The 25,707-nt window shown below is 38.4% G+C and overlaps 1 pseudogene; it reads right to left on the bottom strand.

The window, feature by feature from the left end:
- Window positions 1-5,552: 5,552 nt before the first annotated feature.
- On the bottom strand, window positions 5,553-6,218 carry LOC131858326 (kinesin-like protein KIN-14F; annotated as a pseudogene).
- Window positions 6,219-25,707: the final 19,489 nt, after the last annotated feature.

Raw genomic sequence — 25,707 nt, forward strand, 5'->3', positions numbered from 1 at the left:
GGCAAGGTGTATTTTTGACTTTTGCAACTACGTATAAAGGACCATCAGGTGCTCTAATGGTTTCACTAGAATCAAATGTGATGGAAGGTTCTTTAGGGTTTTCTTGCTTCTCTACAAAGTTAATCACATTCGGAGTCATAGACACAAGACCATCAGATGAGAAAGAGGAATCATTAACCTCAATCGCATTAGAGGTATGAGAGGTATGAGAAGGTAATGGATCAGTAAAAATCTGAAGATTTTGGTTAGGAGGAGCTACAGATGTGTTCCCTTTATCATTCACTCCAGAAACAGAAATAGTATTATTATCAATCAAATCTTGAATTTTACCCTTTAAAGAAAAACATTTTTCAGTATCATGCCCAGGCTGACGATGAAAGTGACAAAAAGATTTGTGATCAAAATAAGGTGAAGTAATCTTTGCAGGATCAATTTGTCGTATAGGAGGAAGAGTAAGCACATTTTGTCCCAATAACTTATTCATAATATCATGCAATGATTCATTCAAAGGAGTATACTTTCTTTCTTTCCTGAAAAATTTAGAAATAGGAGGCACACCTGATGCTGCATTCACATTGTTGTTGATGATGTTTTCATTGAATTTGATGGAATCTTTGTTCGGTTTAAACTTCCCAAATGGTTGTTGACTGCTATCACCCTTATCACTCGGAGCCATAGGATGTGATTGTTCCATTTGACTCACAGTCAGTTGATAATTGTGAAGAGTGGCACACAACTGTTGGAAAGAAGTAAACTCAGAAAACAGAAGTTTGTCTCGAATATCTTTTTGCAAATTAGAAATAAAGATTCTTTGAATATCATTATTAGGCACTGGAAAAGAAATTTGAGCATACAAATGCTTATATCTACCAATGAAATCAGTCACTTTTTCTTTAACACCTTGTTTACAATGCATTAAATCAATCAAAGTAACTTTAGGACTTATATTGTTTTGAAATTGTTGAATGAAAGCATTTGCAAGTTGTTCGAAAGAAGTAATAGAATAAGAAGGCAACGAGCAATACCATTGTAGGGCTTTGTCTCTTAATGTTCTGGTGAATAGTTTTGCAAGCAACCTTTGGTCATAAGCAAAATCAGTACATATTGTTTGAAAAGTCTTAACATGTGTTAGAGGATCTCCTTTACCATTATAAAGCTCCAAATGCGGGATTTCAACATGTTTAGGAGGAATAGCTCGGACAATGTCAAGAGAAAGTGGGCTCGCAACATCAAATGTGGGCACACTAAACTTAGATTGATTCATAGAGGCAATTTGTTGCTGTAAAGAAGAGACAGTTTGTGCTAGATTGTTAATGGTCGCTTCAGTCGAAGAGTTCATATTGGATGTGTTAGATTGAGATGGAGGTGTGATGTTATTGAAAGAAGGTAAAGAGTAAGGTGATGGGACCCTATGATAGTCAACCATAGGGGATGATTGGATAGGAGGAACACTACAAGGAGGAATGGAATGGTTAAATGAATTGCCCCCTTGCGTCATGTTCATTTGTGAAGATGTAATAGGAACACTTATTGAAGGAATGAATGAAGAAGTCGGATTGAATGAAGGAATAGGGTTAATTGAAGAAGGAGGATTGCCCCCATGACTAGTGATCACAGGAGGAATGTCTTGTGTAGAAGTAGCCATTATGTTTGATGTAAAGGTAGGTATGCTAGCAATAGAAGTCATCAAAGGAATAGAATGATTGACTTGTGTAGGAGGTTGTGTATAACCTAAAGATTCAGCACAACTCTTCATAGGCATCACATTCGAATCCACAATGTGTGCGATACCACGTAAAACATCAATTCCATTCTTATCACTTTGAAGCATACGTTTTAGACCCTCAATTAAAGGAAGAGCTTGACTATCAGGATACTCATGAGACATCCATTGGTGAAAATCATCAAATTGGTTATCCAATTTGGAAAGTTGTTCAATAGAAACTTCATGGGGAGATTCTTCATCATTAGGAGGATTAGAGGAATTACCCATTTCCTCGTTAAAAAGGCTACTCAAATTAGGTTCCATCTCCTTGGTAGTTAAACCTCGGAAGGACTTAATTCTACGGCTTCGTCTAACGGGAATAGTGTAAGTAGGGCTTACTGTTGTAAAACTCATGCACTAGAGAGAGAGAGAAGATTTTGATTTTAGAGGTAGCAATTTTCAGTAAAACCAGCCAATCTTCCAGATTTAAGCTGTTAAATGCAACCACAACAGTCTCCCGAAATTTTGGAAAAAATGTTCGGGACTGTGGCGCTCGGAGTGCAACACGGTCCTTGCAACTTTTTTCGAAATTTGCAGGGATGAAAGGTATGATGATTTTAGAGCTAATCTGAAAAAATTGAGGGATTTTACGATCTGTAGATAGGCCAAATTAAAGTTGCAATCTCAAAATTGAACCCTATCAAGATTGTCGAAAAATGCAAAATTTGAATTTTGAAAAAGAGAGGGAAACTGAAATTTTGAATTTTATGATTTTAGAGGGAATGTCAAAAGCAGTGCAAGTTTTGAAATTTAAAAATTGACTCAATTTCACGCTAAATTCAATTTTGAAAGCGGAAATCAAAGTTGTTGTAATTAGGCACTTAATTTCAAAAGTCACAAAATGCAAGAATTTGAATAAAGCACTAAAATTTTGAATGAATGCAAACACAATTTTCAGATTTAGGACAGTAAGAACACAATTTTGACACAAAATTTCAATTTCAACAATTTTTGAATGATTAGGAGCCTTAAACCAAGCAATCACAAGACCAACTTTGACCGTAATTTTGAAAGTGTTATAATTGACAAAATCAGCCAAAATTCTGGATTTTAGTAGGAAAATACAGCAAGATCTCGCTCCCGAAATTTTGAAAAAAATGTCGAGGACGATGGCGCTCGGAGTGCAACACGGTCCTCGCAACTTTTTTCCAAATTTTCAGGGATCAAAGATATTGTGATTTTATTGCAAAATCCAAAGTTACAGCTGATTTGGAGATGTTTTGATTGGTCAAATTGTCAAACAAAGGTTGAATTAAGAGGGTTTCAAAAATTAGGCTTTTGACATTTAACCACTTAATTTTCAAAATTAAAGTACAGATATGAATTGATAATTTATAATAGAAAAGCAGATCTGAAGCAAGCATTAATAATTAAACATTTCGCAAGTTCAATGTTCAAAAAAAGAAAATTTAGGGTTTTTATGCAATCACCTCTAAAATTTTGCAAAAGATCAAACATGGAAATGTAATCAAGGAATCATTTTTCAGATCTAATCATGAATAATCAGAAAGGATGTTCACGTCGGGTTCACCAAAATGTAAAGCGGAAAATCGCGGTCGAACCCTAGTTGGTCTCCCCTCTTCTAACTCCGAGGAGAGAGAAGGGAGGTTCGCTAGGATTCGATGGGTTTTCACTTAGGGGGAAGACTTTACATTCAAAAGAGGGGTTGAAACTCATAAGATTCAATCCCACACAATGTAAGATTGGATGCTAAATGAATTTCAAGGGTTTGGAAAGCAAAGCTACCCTCTTTTGTAAAGAATGTTGATTAAGGAAATTAAGCTAAGGATGCATAGAAAGTCATAAAGATTCGCTTATAAACTGAGTTTAGGTTATAGGATGAAGCTGCGGACCTGGAATTAGCAGTAGAATGTCGATACGGCGCTGTCCTGCAAATTTGAGAAAAAGTTATCAGGACGATGGCGCCCGGCGCCACGGTCCTCCGAAAAATCCACGAAACGAAGGGGGATCTGTTCGTCTCTGCACAAGGATTCCATATCTTCAATCTCAGCCGCGTACCTGCAACCTACACATAGAAAAGCGAAGACGATTGGGGGGTTAGGGATTAGGGGTTTGCCTTTAGGTCAAACCCCGGTTTTGGAATTAACCAAGAAATGAGCAAGTGCTGTAAATGTAAATGACTGTAATGTAAAACAAGTACTAATACCTTGTTCTAAGGATGTTTGTATCCTTATGTGCAAAGGTTTAGATGTTGTATGTTGTAGTATGTAGCATGTAATAAGTGATCTCCTCTTCAATGGTTGAATCCTTGACTTGAATGCAACACTTAGCCTTGAATGGAGACTTGGAATGATCAATTGCTTGAATGCTTGAATGCTTGAGTATAGTTTCCACGCTTTAATCCGTCATGTATGTCTTCTATTCTCTTCTCCCCCAAATGAGAGAGAAAAATGTAGTTTATATACTTGTCAATTAGGGCTGATAGACTGATTTTCCCGACCTTAGGCCGACCAGGGAAAGTTAATTTCCAAATTGCAAACAAAAAGACCCGAGCCCCTTAGGAAACCGGGCCCAAAATAGGACCCAGGGACCAGGGCGCTGGGCGCCATGGTCCTGGAGGACCAGGGCCCTGGGCGCCCTGGTCCTGAGGGACCAGGGCGCTGGGCGCTCTGGTCCCACCTCCGGGACAGCGGGGTGCAAGGAGGTTCAGGCCAATGGTGCTTGAAAAATGCAATTTTCAGTGTCGTGAGCAAGTTTTGGGGTCTCCATTCAGGTTGCGTGTTGCGTCGCCATCGTGAAGACCGAAATGCAGTCGAAATTGCAAGTGTCGCAATTTTAGGACGCTACAAAACACTAAAAACGTCCCTCTCCCAGCGCATGTGGGACAAAGCGATTAAGCCTGGGACTTCATTTTTTGCTTTCCTTGAGTGCTTTCATGGTGATTTTTTGAAGCTTACATTGCTTGGAAGATTAACAAATCTCTACTCCTCCTTCTACACCATATACATTTGCTTGAAAGTTTCTATTTGTCCCTCTACCCATTTGCGGTCTCCATGGTCATCTACAGATACGGTGGACAAATCACCAGCATCTAAACCATCACTTTCACCAGAACGCTCTGATGAATCTTCATTTTTATTGTATGGTGATTCAGTAGAACTTCCCTCATTGGCCGTCTTAAGCCCACTTTTATTTGGAGTATTGCCATTGCAAACCATTTCCAGATCAGATTCACGATTGCTTCCAACCCTTACACTATTAATAGATTTGACATAGTTTCTATTAACCTCTGCATAGCAATGATTTCTATCACCTGGTACAGAATTTGCTATCTTTTCATCAGGAATCTTCTTGGAAAACAAATTTGAAGACACGGATCGGCTCTGATCTTTGCCATTATTAAGATTAATTTGTGTCTGTAAAACATTTCCTGTTCTGATTGCTGAAGGAAGCCTTCCTTTCGAAGTCGGTCGCCGAGGCAATGTAGGAGGGGCATTACTGGATCGATCCTCGTACTTATTGATTGAATCGATGAGCATTTCCTCCATTAAACTGAGCTTTCGCTCAATTGGGACATCCATAGTTTTCATCATTTATACTGTTTTTCAACTCCAAATGAGTGAAAACGTTCAGATTGTTAGTTTTATTTGAAAGTAGGAAAGCCAGCTCGATTTCCTTTGTTCCACACAAATTGTCAACAATCATTTGCTATTCTTTTCTGTTTCAGTAAAAACCAAAACTCCCTTTGCTAAATATAGCCTCATAGAAGATTCAGCACACACAGATGGATGCACAGCGTTCCGTTTCAGTGCGATGTTACGCAAAACTACGACCATAGCAAGTCGCACGGTTCAAATTTACAATCACGGACTTCTGCACTTTCTTTGTTTACCCGAGCAGCACCAAGTTCAACGGTAGCCACCCTTTTAGCAAATTTAAGAGTGCTAAGTGTCTCTCCGTACAAATCCAATTCAGGACTAATGTGAACAAACATCAAGGTCTTTGCCTAACCCCCTAAGGAATCTTGAAGCAATTGAGTCAACTTGCTGTTTCGATATGGTACATGTGAATTTTTCTGTGCCAGTGCTACAATCACATCTCCTAGAGATGAAAGAGACTTATTGATGTGCTGGGCCTCCTTCAACCGATCTCCTGTTACTTCAGGTTTGTCCACCCTCTCACTTCCAGCAAGATCCACTAAATGTAGGCAGCTATGAAGGCTGCATCCAGATACACAATCTGTGCCTTGTACATGCACAGTCAATACACTATGAGAACGACTGCTGCGGTCATTGAGGGTGGTAGAGCTAACAGTGTGATTCTTTTGGCCAGAATTCATCAAGTCTAAGACATCACATATCGAATTAACTAGCAAAACACTGGCATCTGGTACATTAAATCCGTTGTGTCCATTGTTTCGAATATCTAATTTCTTGTGTGAGGCATCTGTGCCAAGAAGATCTCTCACTTGTTCATTGTATATCTCTATCATCACGTTCATCACTGGTGGGAAGTGAAATTTTCTCATTGGATACGGATGGAAGAAGATCATTCACAAAGGAGACAATGTTCTGCAACTGATTAGTTGAATTGTTTGAAAACAGAGGAATTGTAATCTGCGATACAATGCCAGAAACAGTAAGAATATCCCTCAGGATGCTAGAGATGCCCATTTCAATCATTTGCCCTTTTGCAACCCACGGCATGGGAGACGTTACAAGCCATAGCGTTTGGAGGAGATGATAAGCTGGTTTCATTTGGGGCTGCATCGACCAAAGGAACTCCACGCTGCCTTGGCCTCCATTCTGAAACACCTTTCAACGCCATCTCCATTGACCATGAAATGTACTACTCAAGGTTCGGCTACACTCCATAGCCATGCTGCGGGGAGGTCATTGGTTGGCAAGAATGTCTATGCAACCTTTTCCTCATCTCCATGCCCAGCTAGGTCCTTTACAAATGCCAAAGATTGTAAAATCATAGGAATGGCTCCATGATTGAATACATGGAATTCAAAGTTTCAATTATTGAATCGCCTAAATCAGACGAGCTTACTTCAATAGAACATGCAAACTGAGCCCGCTGAGAATTTGAAAACAAGACTTAAACCCAAAGTGCCCCTTATTCATCACGCCTGGATTGAATGCAATATATCATGCAATAAGCTTCAGTTGCTCCACACAATTTGATAGATTATTCCACAATTCCTTGAATGAATCACGATGCCTATAACCATAATATAATCAAAACCTAAAATAGGTAAGATATACCCTGTGCTTTTGTGTATCTTCTATGGCACCTACGTCGCTTCTCATGAGAAGCTTTGTAATAGCAGCATTTGTTCTAACATATGTATTTTCTCTGATTTTGCCATATGGACAAAGTGGGAAGCAACGACCACAACCATAGCAACGTTCACTAATTACTCTTGCCTTGGGAAAAACTGGAAACTTGGAAATAGAGCTAGCATTAAGAGGCACATCATTGTAATGAATTGAGCTTTCAATTTTACTTGCACCAGCAGGGCAAACTTTTTCACATGGTCTTGAACAATCAATTGGACAATCTCCTGGATCAAATTGAGCTTTGCGGAAGTGAAAATCTGTGTCATTATTAACACTGATCATTAGCCAAGGCCTTCCCAAGGGTATCCTCTCAACTACATTTCCTGACATACATATCAATTTGCACTTGGTTTTGAACTTTCTCGGCTCTCTCACTGTCCAACCGGCGAATTGCAGTCGAGCCGGGTCGGGCCCCAAAGGGGGTCCGACTAAAAAATTTTCGTTTTCATGCAACTGACCCCTGGAAAGCTTCACGGACCTCAAACAAACCTCTGGAATCGATCGGCACCATTCTCGGATCACAAAATTGCATCTTACATCCTTCAGGCAATTATGCCACAATTTTCGCATTTAATCGCGAAGACGTAATTTTCAAACCTGTCAAAACACCTTTCTGGAGCTCGCCATCTGACAGGCATGTACTTTGATATACAAGAATGACATTTACCAAACGGTTTCTCAAGACGAGTCCTGAGTGAAGAGATATTAATTTCCGAAAATGGCCAACTGGCTTTGTCGACACTGCAGACCTGATAAAATCAATGTTCTGGCAACACATGATGCCTTTCTCAAAAATATCAAACGACCTCCGTAGGCTCTCAAATTCAGAACATAGGTACCTTTAAGTACATATTAAATCTTTGAATTCTCAGTTCAATCACCCGACTGACAGGATGCAAACGGCACGCTCACCAAAACGGCTACATTAATTGATCTAACACTGGAAGTGCGGATAACTGAAAATGATGGCAAAATGAGCTCTTTTGAAAACCGATCAAACGGATTGGTAGAGCCTTGAAATTTGAAACGTAGCTCATAATTTATACTAACATCAGCCCAGGACAAACATTATGGCATGACGCTTACTGAGGCAAGTTTTACACTTGTGCAAAACAGGGCTTCGACTAGCTGTCAAAACAGGGACTTGCCAAAACATAGAAACTGCAAACGGATTTGGCTTTGAAAACTGAGTAGATGGATTCGTTAGGACTTGAAATTTTGCAGACTGACTCACATTTATGCATAGAATTTAATCCAATTTGAATTTTTTCATGACGATCAACAGGGCAAAAGATGTAATCGCTCAAAGAAGGCTACTCCATAAAATCTTCATTTGTGCCTAAAATGCACTTCCAGCTCACCCCTCAAGCTGGGTACCTCATAAACTTGTCCAAATTGAATTCTGAAAGTTGCACATCACTAAATAGGCCAAATGAAGGGTGTGGGGCATGAATCCCGAGCCTTACCCTCTGAAAATCAACCAGCTCTACTCTGCCCTCTCGCAAACTAAGCCATTCAAACTGACTTATTTAGGTGCCTTTCCGACATACTGAGCAAAATTTTGAAATAGGCCTACAAGATTTGACTCAATTTTAAATACTCCCAACACAATGACCACCATCTTCCATGACATGATGCATACTATGATAGAAGATTATGTTGATGACTTACTAGCAAAATCACTCACTAGAGAAGGTCATCTCGACATATTAGATAAAATCTTTGATAGACTCGAACAATATCATGTTTGACTCAACCCAAAGAAATGTGTCTTTGGAGTAACCTCAGGGAAGCTTCTAGGATACATTGTCTCAAGTAAATCATGGACATGCCACCACCAACGAACATCAGTCAACTAAGGACATTACAAGGATGGCTCCAATCCATCTGAAGATTCATTGCACAACTAGCAGATAAGTGTCACCCTTTACACATCTGCTACACAAAAACATCCACTTTCAGTGGGATACCAGATGGCAGCAAGCATTCCAGATGCTTAAAGATTATCTCATGAATACACCATTGTTGATCCCACCAGATCCAAGCAGACCTCTGTTACTCTATATATCAGCAACAAATACGACATTGGGTGTATTATTGGCACAACATAATGTAGAAGGGAAAGAGTGTGTTGTTTACTACATCTCTCACACACTGGTTGGCTATGAACTCAATTACACCCCTATTGAGCAAGCTTGCCTAGCAGTAATCTTGGCAGCAACTAAACTGAGGCACTATCTGTTAACACACAAGGTACAACTCATTGCAAAGATTGATCCACTCAAATACTTACTCAGCAAAGCAACATTGACAGGCCACTTGGCCAAATGGGTGATGATTCTCAGTGAATTTGACATTGAGTATGTAGACCGTAAGGCTATCAAAGGTCAGGTCATTGCAGATCACTTAGCCGATGCACCACTCATAGGCAATCATCCTCTCATTTACAATTTTCCAAATGAAGAGATATTCATGATCACAACAGCACAACCATGAAAACTATACTTTGATGGTTCGTACACTAGGCATGGCTCGGGGGCAGACATTCTGTTTATCACACCTCAAGGTGACAGCATCCCAAAGTCTTACAAGCTCACATTTCCATGCACCAACAACATAGCAGAGTATGAGGCCTTGATCACAGGACTCAGGCTGGCCATACAATGGAAATTACAAGAACTACAAGTATATGGCGACTCCCAACTAGTCATTCGACAAGCAACAGATGAATATCAAACCAAGGATGACAAACTCATGCCGTACAAGCAAATGGTGGACAAATTAAAGGCATCATTTACTACTATCACCTTTGAGCAGATACCAAGAGATCAGAATCGCGTTGCTGACGCTATGGCTATCATTGAATCTCTCCTAGATCTTCCACAGAATTCAACATGCTACGAGTTCTTGGTAGAACAACTTTGGATCCCCGCTTATGATATCCCCAAATCCAAGATGATCTGTTGCCTTATCGGTTCTGAATTCCTATGGTACGGTGAGTTTTACACCTATCTCTGCGATCACACCCTTCCTCCTAACCAATCAAATAACCAAGATAAAACCTTTATTCACCAAACTCCTCGATATACCATTATTGTCGAAACCCTATACGATGCAGTCTTGATGGTACTCTCCTTCGATGTCTGGAACAAGATGAGATAACAAAGGCCTTGGAAGAGGTACATGAAGGAATTGTGGAACTCATGCAAGCGGTCCGTCACTAGCCAAGAAACTCTTGCGCACTGGATACTATTGGCCATCCATGGAAAAAGACTCCTACTACTTTGTCAGGAAGTGCAAGAAATGCCAAGTTCATGGAGACCTAATACATGCACCAGCACAAGAATTGCAACCAATCACAACACCATGGCCCTTTTGTCAATGGGGTCTTGACCTTGTGGGTAAAATCCATCCATCTTCATCCAATGGCGACAAATTCATTATTATCGCCACCAAATATTTCACAAAGTGGATCGAAGCTATTCCACTTACCCAAGTTACCAGCAAGAAGATTGCCTCATTCATCCTCAATTACATCATCTGCTAGTATGGTGTACCCATGTCCATCATCACAGATAACGGTCTTCCTTTCAAAAATCAAGATGTCCGTGAACTCTGTGAGAAGTTTCACATCCAACATCACTTTTCCACTCCCTATTACCCACAAGGCAATGGTCAGGCCCAAGCATCAAACAAGAACATATTGAGAATCCTTAAGAAGACAGTCAATGATGTTGGTTGTGATTGGCATGTTCAACTCAATCCAGCACTATGGGCGTATCGAACTAGTATTTGAACCCCTACAGGGGCAACTCCCTACTCACTGGTCTATGGTGCAAAAGCTATCTTACCTATTGAGGTCAAGATACCATCTCTATCGGTTTCCTTGCATAATCTCATAGATGATGAAGCATACAGAGTATCCCATCTTTAGGACTTAGAGCTACTTGATGAGAAGCAACAAGCTACATATAATCACCTCAAGGCCTATCAGCAGAGCATGAGTAGAAGATATAATCATTGAGTTAGACCTCATACATTCAAGGTAGGTGATCTTATTCTTCGAGAAAATCCTCGTAACCAACCCAACCGAGAACATCAAGGAAAGTTTGAATCAAATTGGCTAGGTCCATATGTTATCACTGTTGTATTTGGGTCTAGGGCATATCAATTGGCTACTCCAGAAGGAGAACCGCTAGCAGATCCGATCAATAGCATGCACCTCAAAAGGTTTTATACATAAGCTACACAAAGCGTTAGGCTCTTGTATATACTCACAAAAATACCAAAAACATCCAAAAAAATGTCCTAAAGAAAATACGGAAAACATCAAAAGAGTAAAGAAAAATCATGCATCCAAATGGTGAACAACCACTCTGGTGGCACCTTGGGTAAGTGCGATCGTGAAAACCTAGCAAACAGGCGCCACTCGTAAAGGCTATGGCTCCATTGTCTTTCAAGCTTGTTGCGATCACATTCCTTTCATACACACATCCCTCCATCCAAACCATGGCTTGTTATTAATCTGCAATCAAGAAAGTACTTCATGCGTCTTGCATCCTGCTTTTTTTTTTTCATAGTCATCTCTAAACTGGGGGCAATGCCCTTAAACTATTGATGAAAATGGGTTATACATTTTTTCGTGATTCATTAAAGTTCTTCATTCAAAACTATCTTGCAAAATACCAAAAACATTCAAAACGATCACAAAATCCAAAAACATCAAAAAAAATCAAAAAATCACACAAAAACATGGCCACACATTGTACATACTCATCCAGGGAGATACCAAACAAGCATTGAAAAAAAACAAAAAAACTCACACAATGATCACTTCTCAAAATCGACCAAACAATCAACATCAACACTCAAAAAACTATCTTCAACAAGGATGCATCCTTCCTTACCAAAACAAAGACAAAATGATGTTTTCTTTGACAAGAAAATTATGTGTTAAGCTATCAAATACTTGGTTAATTTTTGAGCAATTCATTCATTTATTTGTATTAGGTTCCTACAGCATTGTTTGTGTATCTTCAGCACATTATTTCGATGAAGTTCTGGGGCATGTACTAATGGTGTCTACGTGGGAAGTTCACTAAGCTACATGATCTTATGCAAAATGCAGTCATAGATCACTACGGCTTGCTGACTACAGCGTATACCTCAACCATATGAGCATGAACCATTACTAAGGATCCATATTCTTTATTCTTTATGTATATACTATTTTGTTTGCATGAACAAGGATCCTTCTTTGGTTCCTCATCCAATTTGGATAAAGGTTTTTGTCTCTTAGTAAGGTGTGAACTTGTCTCAAGATATGATCAACCCAAGATCAAGGAGGATGATCCAAGTCATGCATGAATGGAGATGATCCTTTTATGTTTTGCAAGCAATACTTTGGTCAACTTGACCCATTATATCAAGTTGTTTGTATTAACTTGCTATATCAAATCCATGTAAGAAATACTCTGGTCATCTTGAATCATTATGTCAAGATGCTTGTATTTTCTTACAACATGTTAAAGCTCGATGATGAAAAATAAAGCACTATGGATCATCATTTCATCTCATTTATATATATATTGCATTATGTTGCATATCGCCCATCCATTCACTCATTCATATGTATGATTTTTGTATACCAGTGTGAACAAAGTTAAAATGAGCAAGTTCTGTGACAATTGAGCTGGTCTTGGATACAATCATGACCAAGTACTTTGATACATCATCAATGCATCATGCAAAGTCTAAAATACCTTGCATTCATCATGGTCATATCATCATCATTACATTTAGTTGCATTTTGCATCAAGTACATTTCATATCATTTTAGTTGTTTAAAATGCATATAGTTCATTATCATTTATTAAAAATTTATATCATCTCATCATTGCATAATCAGGATGTTTAGATTCATTCATATAAACCAATTATCCCTGATTGTATTAGCCATTTGCTATGCATTCATTTAGTGTCAGTTATCAATTATCATTTTATCATCCTTTATTATCCTTTATCATTTATCGTTGCATACATTCATTTAGTGCCAGTTAAAAAGTGCATTCATTCATCCATTATTAAAGTGTCTTATTATGCTCATTTTAGGATTCATTTACATTGCATTCATTATCCTTTTTTAAGTTGCATTAAGGTGTAGTTATTAACCATAAGTTGCATTATCATCACATTATCATTTTACTTAATCATATTTAAGCATTTAGAATCATAAAACCATTTGTCTCAAACATTGGTTCATACCATTTTATATTTACATTATACATATGCAGTCATTTAGACATCATCATATAAACATTTGTACTTTAGATTTGTTTATCCATATTTCATTCATCTAAAAACATCTAGATGCATTAACATACCTAGAATCATTCATTCAAAACTTTGCATTAACATCATTGCATATCATTATCTCATCATTATATCAAACATGAAGCACAAAAAAAAAAAAAAACCTGTTCATAAATCATCATAAGCATACATCATCATCATGGCATTACATACATAAAGAATTACATCAAACAAAACATGCACACATGTATAAACCTGCATTCATATGTTAGTATCCAACATCATAAATCCTCATAAAAATATGCATATAGGAATCATCTCATAAATGCATACATATACACGTATCCATCTAAGCATAAACTCATAAAATCACCATCCTACATAACATTCATACATAACAAAATGCATATCATCAAAATACGGGATCTCCTCATATATATCATCTCATGTATCAGAGTACAATGAAGTCTACAAAATCGGCTACCAAGAGCCATCCAAGATACAGTCCAAAAATAACAATGATAACATACATGCATGCAAAAATGCTCTCTCAGATATCACTCTGACCAGATGCTGCACCACCATCGCCACCTGCTCCCCCATTAGTCCCCGCACCATCCGATCTATCTCTTCATGGAGGCCCCATCAAACCCCCACTAGCTTTGCACACCCTGAGCTATCTCTCTATAGAGGACCTAGCACACCCCCACTACTCTGCATCCTCTGAGATCGCTCTGATCTAGACTGTCGCATCTGTGAATAGCTCAGTTCTCACTAACTAGCTGGCACCACCTGCTCATATAGACCCCACCAATAATCAACCTCTCCACCTTCTCTCCGTACCTCCCTCACCAATGCCTCCATAGATGGCCCCTATCCCTGTACTCCCTCCAAAACCATCACTCTCTCTTGCAACTAGACCACCTTGTCAATGGCCTAATCTCTCTCCTGCAACACTATAGTCAGCTCTGACTCTTGTGCAAATAGCTGCACATCTCTCGCTGCAACCTCCGCCTCTAGATCCTCCATCTGTGTCTCGGTTGCTATCAGTCGAGTATGCAAATGTGCTAGCATATGCTCTCGAGGATCACCACCCCCTGTCGCTCCCTCCCCTATCTCCATAGTTTCCTCTCCAATGGCTCCCTCCCCTCTATCCATCGGTATCTCCCTCTCCATACCTCGACCACCTAAACTAACTCCTCCTGGAACCAATGGCCCCTATGATATCTGCAGTGGTGATCTGCCTCTCCCTCTCCGCTAGACCCGACCACCTAAGCCACCTCCTCCACCACCTCCACCATCTCCTCCTCCTCCATCACCACCATCCTCCCTCCCTCGTCCACCTATCATCGTTCCTTGACCTCCTCCCCTCCTTCATCTCCATCCTCTCTCTTCCTCAAAATCAGGAATATGCTCTGTTGGATCTAATATTTGAAGTATCGGATGAGCTGCCCTATACTATGTATACTCATCTGACACCCCAGCATCCAACACCCTTGACCATATATCCCATGGCCTCGCCTGAAGCATCCAAAACTCCACCAATGCCTGATCATATGGAAGTACTGGCCCCCATGCATATTTCTCTCGGACCACTCTGACGTACTCTCCTGATCCCCTTGGCAATCCCTGTTGCCATCCAAACTACCTCAAAACCCTGCCTGGCACCTATCTCTCTACATCATAGGATGTCCGCCCAATGAGGACTTGGGTCAGGAATACATACGGCAAGGCCTCCGCATCCTCCTCCCAAGGCTCACACTCTAGATAAGGTCTCCAGATGACCACATCAAGATCATCTAGCGCCCACCGCCACCGCTCTAACTTCCCCAGGTGGGGCTGACTCATCATGCCACTGTACATGAACATATAGGGCTGATCAACTGCCCAAAATCTTAGACTCACTGGTCGAGTCACCGGTAAGTGCTCCGACGCCGAAATGTGTAGTAGTGTCACTCCCATTGCCAAAGACCCTCTCCCATGATATGCTACCTCATGTAGCTCTTAATACATGTGCGCTAAGATGCATAGTCTCTAGGCAAATCGAGTCCCCTCCATCATCATTTGCTCTATAACCTGTCCCCAGCCAATGGCCAGACCATGCAAGCACCTATCAGGACACACTAGCCCTCCCACAATCCCAGACAAAACTATGGGCAATGTCTCTTACAACATCGCGATGTCCTCCCAAGCTATGGAGCCATCATCAATGTACACGTCCTCATCAAAGAATCACTGCACCACTAGAGTACCCCATGATCTATCATATGTAACTAGCTCACCCTGAATGGGAATATACAGGATGCACCACACATCCTCCAATGTCATCGTCATCTCCCCCTGTGCTAGGTGAAACGTGCATGTCTCACTATGCCAATGCTCTGCCAAGGCTGTAATTGAACTGTGATTCATCTGAATCATAGGCATATGCATCATATCATACAACCTAATTGCTGCAATGCAATCAATCTCAGCCTCTGTCGGCCGATCTTGTAACCCCTGTGTCATTGGATGTCTCTTGTGTAACTATAACATGCATAGATCCTCCTACACACGGGCATCAATCAATCATTATCAGTTGTTTTGTTTTCAAACTTTCTTAAGTTTAAACCTAGACTATCAATAGATACTTTGATCAAGAATCTTTGGGTCTCAATAAGTAAGCAATCATGGCACACCTAGACTTCAACAGGCATTTATCCTAATGACCTAAGTCTCATGAGGGCTGCTATGCTTCAAAACAACTCTCACTTCACATCCCTATTCATCCATCATTGGCATCGGGAGATTTTTGTTCACACAAACTAGGGCATCTATTTTTCTAAACAATAGCGCTAAACACCTCACAATAGCGCTAAACCTCTAACAAAAGCACTAAAAGCGCTTAATCAACCCTACAAAAGTGCTCAAATTGCAAAAGCGCTACAAGACCTATGCAATAGCACTACTAAAAGACAAAAGTGCTCAATTGACCCCTCAATAGCGCTAAACAAACAATAGCCCTTAAACATACACATAATAGCACTAATCTTTTCAATAGCGCTCAAATGACAACCCAATAGCACCATTGTGGCACAAAAGCACTAGTTAATTAGACAAAAACGCCAAAACATAGTTTCAACGCTATTGTCCTAACTCAACTTGGACTCAGCAAAAAACATGACAAAAATGCATAAAATTCAAAATTTGAAATTTGCGTACTGCTAGTCTGTAGTCGTCTGGCCGCTGGAATTGATGGACTCACTCAAAATGGTGCTCCGGAATGGGTATCAGCATCCTGACTGCTGCTCGCTCCTCTAAAATGTCACTATCAGAGCTCTGAATTCACACTAGTCACGATTGCAAATGATCATGTTTTCACCTCTTTCTCCCCATATAAACCCTTCGTTGTCACTGTAATTTTCCCCCGCTCACCATCATGGTCCTCGTGAACTTCCCGAGCCTCCCATTTCTCCATTTTATCTCTGATTTCTTCTATTTTTCACCCATATTGCTAACTTCTTCTCTTCTACCACCCTGCCAATTTTCATTCTTTTTCACAAGATTGCCCGATTTTTTGAAAATTTTTGGCCCATCTCTTGAGGGGGCATACCACCCACTAAACTAACATTTTATGGGACATTTCTTTACACCTATTTTTCTTTCTTTGAAATGATGCGATAAACTGCATTGTCTCAAAGAGGGGCAAATGTAGTCACATAAATTTGTCTAGTTTAATTAAATGAATATTTGCTATTTATTTGATTAAAAATCCACTAGCCATCAGTTAATTAAATTAATATTTAATTAATTCATCTTCAAAATATTCTCCTATTAATTAAATAAATTATTCAATTTATTTTAATTCATTCATTAAACCAAACTCGCAATCAATTAAATGAATAAATCCTATTTATTTCATTTCACCCTTTTCCTCTTTTAAATAAATTAAATTAAATATTTATTTAAATCATTTATTCCCCCCCCCCCCACTTGCATTTTCCTTCAAATGCAACTTGCACCTATTTATTGAAATAAATGAATTTTATTTTAATTAAAAATCTTATTTTCCCTCACCCACCAAACCCACTTGCAATCCTAATCCCCTTCTAGATTCTTCTAAGCCCTTCCTAATTAACCTAATCAATCCCCTAAATATTGTCACATTCCTAAGCAACTTGGAGTCACTTCTCAAAGACTTCAAAGTCTTTGAAAAACATTTAATGCTTTGTGTGTTCAACAATTTAACCTCTAAAGTCTTCCAAAACCACTAATGGCTCTTACATGACCATTAATGGCTCTTACATAACCATTTATGGTTATTTCAACTTGCACTCATGTGTCTTCTCAAGCATTTATTGCTTTGACCATGGTTATCCCTTTTTCCTTTGCACAAGAGTTTATCTATTGGATAAAGGCTTTATTCTTTGAATAAAGAATTTATTCACTCAACCCAACCTTGACCTTAACTCACAAGTTAACTCCCAGGTCATGTCAAGCATTTAATGCTTATTTCCTCTCCTCTCAACCTATCTCACATTGACACTTGTCAACCAGGGATTGGGTTGAAATCCCTCACATGGATCTCAAATCATTCAATCCTGACCCTTGTTGAGATTTCTCAATCTCAACCATCCATTGCTCCATTTTCCCTATAAATAGAGTCCATTTCTTCATAATCCAGATCCTGAAAACTTGTATGCATTTAATCTATAGTGAATTTTAGAGAGCATTTTAGCATAATAAACTCATATAATTGTCATTTTGGTTTAAAACAAAACATCTTAGTATCTATAGCATCTAGTATTAGTTTTTCATTCATATTTAGAATAAATACTTTAATCATGAATCTCCATAAGCATCCACAGTGCAAAAAGCTGCTGAGAGCTACACTATTTTGGAACTTGGAGAGGAGAGGAACAAGGAAGGAGAAACTACTAGCATGGTAGAGAGCATTTGGAGGAGCTTAGTTGCTTTTTGTAGATTCCTTAAGCTTTCTTTTTTCTTAGTAGTGTCTTTCTTGATATGCTTGCTTAGGATAGTTTTTAATTTTTGATTTTCTAACATCTTACAATCGACTTCTTGTTGTTTCTTGTTCGGTGTTTGTTTATCCTAGCCTTGTTCTTTTTGCAGAGCATCAACAAGTTAATACAAGCAACTTGATACAATGAGTCAATTTGACTCAAGTATTGCTTGCAGAACAGACAAGTATTATCTCCTTTCATGCATGACTTGGAACATCCTCCTTGATCTTTTGGTGATCATATCCTAAGACAAATACATACCTTAATAAGAGATAAACCATAGACAACAATCAAAGAAAAATAACCATGCCCCATCATAGCTTCTCTAGTCATGGACATCCTTGAGTCGCATAGAGTACATGATTAGCAATAAATTCAAGAAATAAACACTGAATCTCGCATGTCATTCACATGTTCTCATGGTCATTAACCAATATAATCATCTTGATGAATGATCTTTTGATAATCCTTTATTACTTGTTGGTTGATTCTTTTTTTTCAGAGTTTCACGATTCCTTTGTTATAAAATGCCTTGATCTTCATTGCTTTGTTGCTCGTTATCTATTTCAAAACCCTAGGTGTTTATGGTTTTTCTAAGTTTTCCAAATGTTTTGGATTTTCAAAGATTAAAAAGATCACCTTAGCAAAAGGAATTAGGATTTTGCCCCTAGAGGAAACAAAACTTTATTATGAATGTATGAATTGATCAAGATCCAAACCATGGCAAGATACAAATGCAAATTGATTGATTATGTTAAAATCTAAGATAATGACTATGACAAGTGTATCAAAGATTGATAACTGTTCGTAAGCTGCATATTTTCTGCTAAATGGTTCAGAGCAATGGATGCGAAAGATGGAATGGATAATCTAAGATAGATGGAGGTGATAGATGCGGTAGGAGCGGATAAGATGGAGTGAATAGGTGCGCAAAGCGATCTCATAGATGGAGGAACTCACTTTTTAGATAGCGCCTATTTACCAGGTTTTCACCATCTAAATTTATTGCTTTTTTCTCTCTCTTTTTCTTTTTTTTTAATTTATTTTAACTGTTTTATGCATTTTTTAGGGTTTTCTACTTTTTTGATTTTTTCTTGATTTCTTCAGGACTTTATATGCTTTGTATTGATTTTTTCTAGGACTTTATATCTCAAGCATAAAATTTCTTGAGATGAATAGAATTCATAGGTTCATCAAACCAATCACCTTCAGGGGTAGATAACTTGTATGCTCCTGATCCATATGTTGCTACTATGACAAAGGTCCTAGCCAATCTGGTTCAAATTTTCCCTTCTTTTCTCAGTCTTGCTAATTTCTTGGATTCTCCCTTAGAACTATATCTCCAATCTGAAAAATGTGCGGCTTGACTCTGTGGTTACAACTTCTTGCCATTCTTTGTTGATATACTTTCAAATGATCTATTGCATTTTGGTGATGTTCCTAAATCAGTTCAAGTTCTTGGAGTCAAGATACTCTTTTCTCTTCTTTTGGTATAAGATCTTTCAAGGATACTCATAGAGAAGGTATCTCTAATTCTATAGGTAATATGGCTTCTGATCCATAGATCAAACAATATGGAGTTGCCCCCATTGGAGTGTGGATGTTGGTTCAGTATGCCCAAAGAGCAAGATTTAGCTGAATGTGCCAGTCTTTTCCAGCTTCATTGACTATTTTCTTTAAAATTTTCAAGATAGTTTTGTTTGATGCCTTAGCTTGACCATTTCCCTATGGATAATATGGAGTAGAACACTTATGTTGGATATGAAATTGTTCACATAGCTCCTTCACATCTTGATTCTTAAATGGTCTTCCATTATCAGTGATAATGGTCATAGGAACTCCATAGCGACAGATTATATAATTCAAAATAAATGATGATATTTGTTTTCCTGTCACTATTGTTAGAGGCACTACTTCAATCCATTTTGTAAAATATTCAGTAGCAGTCAGAATCAACTTATGTCCATTAGAAGATGAGGGATTTATCTTTCCTACCAAATCAAGGCCCCATTGAGAAAATGGCCATGATCCTATCATAGGATATAATTCTTGAGCTGGTGCATGAGTGAGATTCCCATGGATCTGACATTGTTTGCATTTCCTAGGATATGTGAATGAATCTCTCTCCATAGTAGGCCAACAGTAACCCATACGAAGAAGTTTCTTAGCCAGTGTTAAGCCACTTGAGTATGTGCCACAAATACCTACATGAACCTCGTTAAGAACTTTCTCAGATTCTTCTTGTTCAAGACATCTCAATAAAGTACCATCTAGACCTTCCCTATATAGGATATCTACAATAATAATATAGCGAGATGGCTGATGGATAAAATTCTTTTTCTGATTGTGAGATAGGTCAAGAGGAAGGATATTCTCTTTTAAGTACTGATAAGTTTGACCGTATAAGGATTGATTGGTTCCTAATATATGGAAAATTTGGTACATATGCTATGATTGAATGGTAGGGGTTAAGATATCTTCCACAAGAAATTCATAACGATGTTGATTCTCCTAATTCTGTAAGAAAGATGCTATTGTAGCCATTGCATCTGCTTCTTTATTCTCATTTCTTGGAATCTAGGTGAATAATATTTCTTTAAAGTGTTCTTTAAACTCTTCTACCAGTTGTTTGTATGGCATGAGCTTGTCATCCTTAGTTTGGTAATCATCATTTATTTGGTTGGTGGAAAGTTGTGAATCACCATAGACATGTAATTCTTTGACATTCCATTCAATGGCCATTTTAAGCCCAATAGTCAATGCTTCATATTTTGTAGTATTGTTGGTGCATGGAAACCATAGTCTATATGATTTTGGAATTGTGTGTCCTTGAGGTGTGATGAAAAATATTCCTGCGCCTGATCAATATTGTGTGTAAGAACCATCAAAGTACAATTCCCAAAATTTTGTACTTACTGTTAGAATGTCTGCATCAAGAAATTCAATGTGAAAAGGTATGTCATGTTGTAAAGGTGCTTTAGCCAATTGATCAACAATGACCTGTCCTTTGATAGCTTTTTGGTCAACATACTCTATATCAAATTCACTTAGTATCATAACCCATTTGGCTAGTCTTCCTGTCAAGGTTGACTTGCTCAACAAATACTTTAGTGGATCTATCTTTGCTATTAGTTTCACAGAATGAGTCAACATATAATGTCACAACTTCTGAGTTCCAAACACAACTATAAGGAAAACATAGTGCGAAAACGTCTTCCTAACGTCAATTCAATAGGGGATTAGGCAAGTATGCCTTTTAAAATTCTTTTGCAAACACATTAAGATGACACAGATAGATGATTCAAGTATCCAAACACACAGAGAAAAGACACAAAGATTTACGTGGAAAAACCCTTACGGGAAAAAACCCACCACCCAACTGCAAGACTACTTTATTCGCAGTAAAAGGATTACAATAAAGTTATAGTCTTAACAAAGAAGGTATTCATTCTTAGTCTACACGGTTTGAAACTATGCTATAACATCATACAAAACATACAAGACTACAAACATGCCAAAACTACAACAACGTAGCCTCTCTGCATCCCTTTGTAGTCACTTTGTTATGCTCTGATCAGAACAGACCTATTGGTTCACTCTGCTCTGCTCAACAATCATTCAACCTCTGTCACACCTCGGTTACATTTCTGGCAACAAATATATCAGCCAAGATTACAATGTATCGGTTAAGCATAATCGTTATGGAATCCAACGATCTTCCATCCATCCAACTGCATTTCAGTTTCCTCTAGCCACTCTAATAGTTAGTCGCTCCAACCACCAGGAATTCTAACCGTCGAGCGACTACCAGTCGGTTCATGAACTCGTGGGAACCAAATATCCCATATTCATTCAGAAGTTGGGTCAGTTCATATTCATATACACCGATAGTCTCATCCTTAGTTTTCGAGCATTCACCTTTTTGGATCTCGGTTCGATATCACATCCACAGTCGGTCTCTGCTCCATCGGCCATCGTTGTAGCTTTCAACCAGTAGATTTGATCACCCAATGATACCCGATCACCAAAGGTGACTCCATCGGGTCATCGACATAACCTTCCTATTGTCTCCCCAATCCCCGATCACTCTGAGGATGTTTACACCAAACCATCGAGTCTTCGGCCAAATAATGAACAAGTAATCTCGATCCCCCGATACAATAGTAGACGACTCCACTAATGTGCTCCAAACTTGGTCGGCTCCATTGGCTCTTCAGGCTAACCTACACTACGATATTACCTCGATAACCTATGGTGGTCTCATCGAGTCATCGACTCACGCCCAACATTGCTATCCAGATAAGTGAAGCACTCCAAGACAAAATAGAGTGGACTCATCAGGACTTCAACATAGCCTTCATCATGTTGACCCGATTGCTGATATCAACCTGATCGCCGAAGGTGACTTCATCAGGTATCGACGTAGCTTCAAACTAAGACCTCTGATAGTCGATGTCAACCCAGGCTGCCTAAGATACGTCCATTGGATCATCAACACAACTCTGATATAGTCTTCCCGAAAGCTGAAGTTATCTTGATGACCGAAGTCAACTTCGTCAAGTCATTGGGATGACTTCAAACCTACTATGTCGATATGCGAATAAGTCACACTGATCAAAAAAGTGTTCAACAACCAAGAAGGTAACAAGGTAACACTCTGCTGCTCCATCGGTGTAGGCTACTCTGATCAACCTGAACATGGTCAGGAGAATTCAAGGCATATTCCCAACAACAACTACTAGACATGTCTTCTCTATTGAAGAATAATTCAGTTCATAGCCAACAAGTGTTCTACTAATGTAATACACTGCTCTTTCTTTTCCTTCTTCATCATGTTGAGCTAGGAGAGATCCTAATGATACATTTGTCGCTGAGATATAGAGGAACAATGGTTTCCCTTTGGTTGGTGATACCAATACTGGAGGATTCATAAGATGTTCTTTGATTTGCAAAAAAACTTCTTCATCATCAAAATACTACCTCCAACATGTTAGTTTCACAAAATAAAAAGGAAATGCTACAGGAAATCCAAACTCAACCAATGAAACTACATGAAATTGATATTAAAATAAAAACATATTATTACCTTCATGATTTATATCTCATTGTGTCCTAACTCCATTGTTCCTGGTTATAGATGGTGTTCTCTTAGACAAGCACTGGTAGCTTCCAAGATGGCATATTAAGAATGGACTAATAACTGATAGTTAATTGATACTATGATATGCAATGTTAAATAACTATGCTAAATGATTATGTTAAATTATTATGCTATTTGCTTCAAGATTAGAACTCACGAATGCATAAGTTTTCACAAATGATTAACTTGAAAACTCACTTGAAGACTTACTCTCTCTTAACTAAAACTCTTGATTTTATAGACTTTGAGAGGATAAAATGATGTGTCTCAAATCAATGGTCATGATCAGATCTATAGATTTGGATGGATGTGAGCAAAGGTGAAGGTTGAGAGAAAAGGGGAAGGAGAAGACAAGTGTCACTCATCTCACCTTGACTAGGTTGCTGACTGGGGGAATCTACGGATGGTTGGAGAAAATTTAGGCATGAGAGGACAAGTGGACTCAAGTCCTTCCTAAGATCTAAGATGTAGGGATGTTGGAGAGAATATAGAAGGAGGTTATGAAATATGTGTACGTACACAATATTTCATTAAATTTGGAGGTTGAAGATAAATGATGAATTAATATTTAAGAAATATTAATTTCCTTAGCCACATGATGGATGAGTTGGCAAAGGGAAGATGAAGTGGAGATGGAAGGTGAGTTGGATAATAGATTAAATAATTTAAGAAATAATTTAATATTTGAGACTATAGGATAGGAGAATAATCATTAAACATTAGATATTCAAATGATTGAAGGCAATAATTAAATATTTTGATATTCAATTAATTAGAGGAATAGAATAGATGAATTAATTAATAAAATATTTCAATTATATTAATTAATAGAAAGACACGAAAATGAATTAAATAAATTAATCTTTTCAAATTAACTATTTAATAGAAGAATAAATATAAATATTTATTTAATTGGTCATAGTCATTTTTATGTGTATACAGTAATACTAACCATTAAATAGGTGAGATTTGATCTGACTTCTACATTCACCAACTCTATGTCCAAGCTTATGGCATGAAAAATAGTTACCTTTAAAACTTGGTGAGTACCTAGTTTGAGTAGGAGCAAGAAGCATCTTGCATACTTTCTTGTTCCAGATTTGAGGGAAACTATTTTGGTTAGAGTTTCTTACTTCATCCATGACCTTCTATCTACTAGCTTTATTCATCTTTTTCATGAACTGATGCAGGAGCACACCCGGTTCACAACAATCTTGAATGAACCAAAAACATTTTCTTTTCTATTTTAGTTTTCCTTTTTGTGTGTCCTATTTTTGGCTCACCATTTCCTAGGGAGTTGGAATCTACTTGAAGACTTGATCATCCTTCTTGCTTTCAAACTGCATCTCATTTGGATCACTTTCTGGCAAGATATCGCTACTGGTTGTTCTTTTATTACTAGTTGCTTGAGACCTATTCTAGTAATCTACCGAAACCTATTCCAAATCTTGTGGAGTCTTGGGCGTTGATCTTGATGTTGCTTTTCTTGTGGCCGACCTTCTACGTTTCATCCTTTGGATTTTTTAGAGGAATCTCTTGGCAAAGGCCGATCTTATTCATTTTGCACTTTAGGTCTTGTTCTTCGGGTTTGGATCCTTTGGATCAATATATATATATATATATATATATATATATTTGTAATCATGCTTTAGAGTGGGGGGGAATTAGAAAAATAAGAAGTATCAGATAGATATATTGTGCCTAGAAGGTAGATCTTTTTCGATTCAAGGTCCCAGTGTGACCTATTCTACTAGGCCTGTGTGTCGGTATGATGTAACTTTATTTGTTACCAGTTGGATGTAATTAACTTTCATGCAATAAAAATATATGTTCAGCATTGCCTCCATCATATCTATGTGTTTCCCTTGTGTTTACTCTTGCTGACCAGTTTGGACTGATCTCCTTGAGGTCCCTACTCGTCGGTGACTACTTCAAGTGGTATCAGAACAAAGTTTCATTCTGGAGGTTGTGTGTCCTGAATTTTGTTGTGGGGCAGCGGATTGCAGATTCCACTTGCAATTGTAGAGGACTAGCATGGATCAATGGTGTGAAGAGGAACTAGGAATGGTGGAGCACGTGGGAATGCAGACCCTATTGTAATGGAGATGTTGCGAGGAATAGCAGCCCAGTTAGAAGTCGTGGAGACAACCAAGAGAAGAGGCCGACATATTGAGGATGTGA

The sequence above is a fragment of the Cryptomeria japonica genome, chromosome 9 (genome assembly GCF_030272615.1).
Source record: "Cryptomeria japonica chromosome 9, Sugi_1.0, whole genome shotgun sequence".
Lineage (NCBI taxonomy): Eukaryota > Viridiplantae > Streptophyta > Pinopsida > Cupressales > Cupressaceae > Cryptomeria > Cryptomeria japonica.